Below are 2,500 nucleotides of genomic sequence, written 5' to 3' on the forward strand. Positions count from 1 at the left end.
CTGCGGTGAGCCTTCGCCGGCTACCGCTTTGCGCCGCTCCCCGTCGCCGGGTACCGGAGCGGCGCTCTTCTCTCCCCGGGCCTCTGGTGACTCCCGCCGGATGCCAAGAGCCTCCAAGTCCCGCCGGCGGGGACCGGAGCGGCGCTCTCCTCTCCCCGGGCTTCTGGTGACTCTTGCCGGATGCCGAGAGCCTCCAAGTCCCGCCGGCGGGGACCGGAGCGGCGCGCTCGGCTCGCCCGGCCAGGGTGAGCCTCCGCCGGCTACAGCCTAGCGCCGCTCCCCGGCTGCGGGTACCGGAGCGGCGCTCTTCTCTCCCCGGGCCTCTGGTGACTCCCGCCGGATGCCAAGAGCCTCCAAGTCCCGCCGGCGGGGACCGGAGCGGCGCTCTTCTCCCCCCGGGCCTCTGGTGACTCCCGCCGGATGCCAAGAGCCTCCAAGAGCCGGCGGCGGGTACCGGAGCGGCGCTCTTCTCTCCCCGGGCTTCTGGTGACTCCCGCCGGATGCCAAGAGCCTCCAAGTCCCGCCGGCGGGGACCGGAGCGGGCGCGCTTGGCATGCCCGGCCGCGGTGAGCCTCCGCCGGCTACCGCATGCCGCCGCTCCCCGCTGGATGTTACCGGAGCGGCGCTTTTTCGTGTCCGGGCTCGTGGAGGCTCCAGACGGCTGCCCGTGCACTCACAGTCCCGCCGGCGGGGACCGGAGCGGGCGCGCTCGGCATGCCCGGCCGTGGTGAGCCTCCGCCGGCTACCGCATGCCGCCGCTCCCCGCTGGATGTTACCGGAGCGGCGCTTTTTCGTGTCCGGGCTCGTGGAGGCTCCAGACGGCTGCCCGTGCACTCACAGTCCCGCCGGCGGGGACCGGAGCGGGCGCGCTCGGCGTGCCCGGCCGTGGTGAGCCTCCGCCGGCTACCGCATAGCGCCGCGCCCCGCTGAAACCTACCGGAGCGGCGCTCTTCTCTCCCCGGGCTTAGGAGCACCCTAGCCCGCATCCAAGGGCTTCCAGGGACCGCTGGGGAGAACCGGGACGGACCCGGACTCGTATCCGACGTTGGTGCACCCTCGCCCGGATCCGAGGGCGTCCAGGGACCGCTGGGGAGAACCGGGACGGACACTGACTCGTATCCGACTTTGGTGCACCCTCGCCCGCATCCGAGGGCGTCCAGGGACCGCTGGGGAGAACCGGGACGGACCCGGACTCGTATCCGACTTTGGTGCACCCTCGCCCGCATCCGAGGGCGTCCGGGGACCGCTGGGGAGAACCGGGAGGGACACTGACTCGTATCCGACTTTTAATGCACCTTAGCCCGCATCCGATGGCCTCCGGGGACCGCTAGGGTGGACGCCCGTCCCCTAGAGTAGGGCTGGCGGTGGCGGAAACGAGGTCTGTCGCCGAGTGTCACCGCCCCCGTTTTAGCGGCACGTGGCAGAAATTTGGCCGGGATCGTGGAACTCCGGTCCGGCTGAAGCGTTCAAATCCGACCTCATTCCGGTTCTCTGACCGGGAGCTCCTCGAGGCTTTAGTCCGGGTCGGAGTTCCATGACCCCGGACGCGAGTGCCCCCGACAAGCCGGTCCCCGAATAGACTCTGCTGGAGCCCGGGATCGGCTCCCCACAGCGCCGGCGCCCGCTCCTCCGGTCCGGGACGGACACTGACTCGTACCCGACGTTGGTGCACCCTCGCCCGCATCCAAGGGCGTCCAGGGACCGCTGGGGAGAACCGGGACGGACCCGGACTCGTATCCGACGTTGGTGCACCCTCGCCCGGATCCGAGGGCGTCCAGGGACCGCTGGGGAGAACCGGGACGGACCCGGACTTGTATCCGACTTTGGTGCACCCTGGCCCGCATCCAAGGGCCTCCAGGGACCGCTAGGGAGAACCGGACAAGACCCGGACTTGTATCCGACTTTGGTGCACCCTGGCCCGCATCCAAGGGCCTCCAGGGACCGCTAGGGAGAACCGGACCGGACCCGGACTCGTATCCGACTTTGGTGCACCCTCGCCCGCCTCCGAGGGCGTCCAGGGACCGCTGGGGAGAACCGGGACGGACACTGACTCGTATCCGACTTTGGTGCACCCTGGCCCGCATCCGAGGGCGTCCAGGGACCGCTGGGGAGAACCGGGACGGACACTGACTCGTATCCGACTTTGGTGCACCCTCGCCCGCATCCAAGGGCGTCCAGGGACCGCTGGGGAGAACCGGGACGGACCCGGACTTGTATCCGACTTTGGTGCACCCTGGCCCGCATCCAAGGGCCTCCAGGGACCGCTAGGGAGAACCGGACAAGACCCGGACTTGTATCCGACTTTGGTGCACCCTGGCCCTGATTCCAAGGGCCTCCAGGGACCGCTAGGGAGAACCGGACCGGACCCGGACTCGTATCCGACTTTGGTGCACCCTCGCCCGCCTCCGAGGGCGTCCAGGGACCGCTGGGGAGAACCGGGACGGACACTGACTCGTATCCGACTTTGGTGCACCCTGGCCCGCATCCGAGGGCGTCCAGG

This window comes from Dendropsophus ebraccatus, unplaced genomic scaffold, assembly GCF_027789765.1.
Source record: "Dendropsophus ebraccatus isolate aDenEbr1 unplaced genomic scaffold, aDenEbr1.pat pat_scaffold_425_ctg1, whole genome shotgun sequence".
Taxonomy (NCBI): Eukaryota; Metazoa; Chordata; class Amphibia; order Anura; family Hylidae; genus Dendropsophus; species Dendropsophus ebraccatus.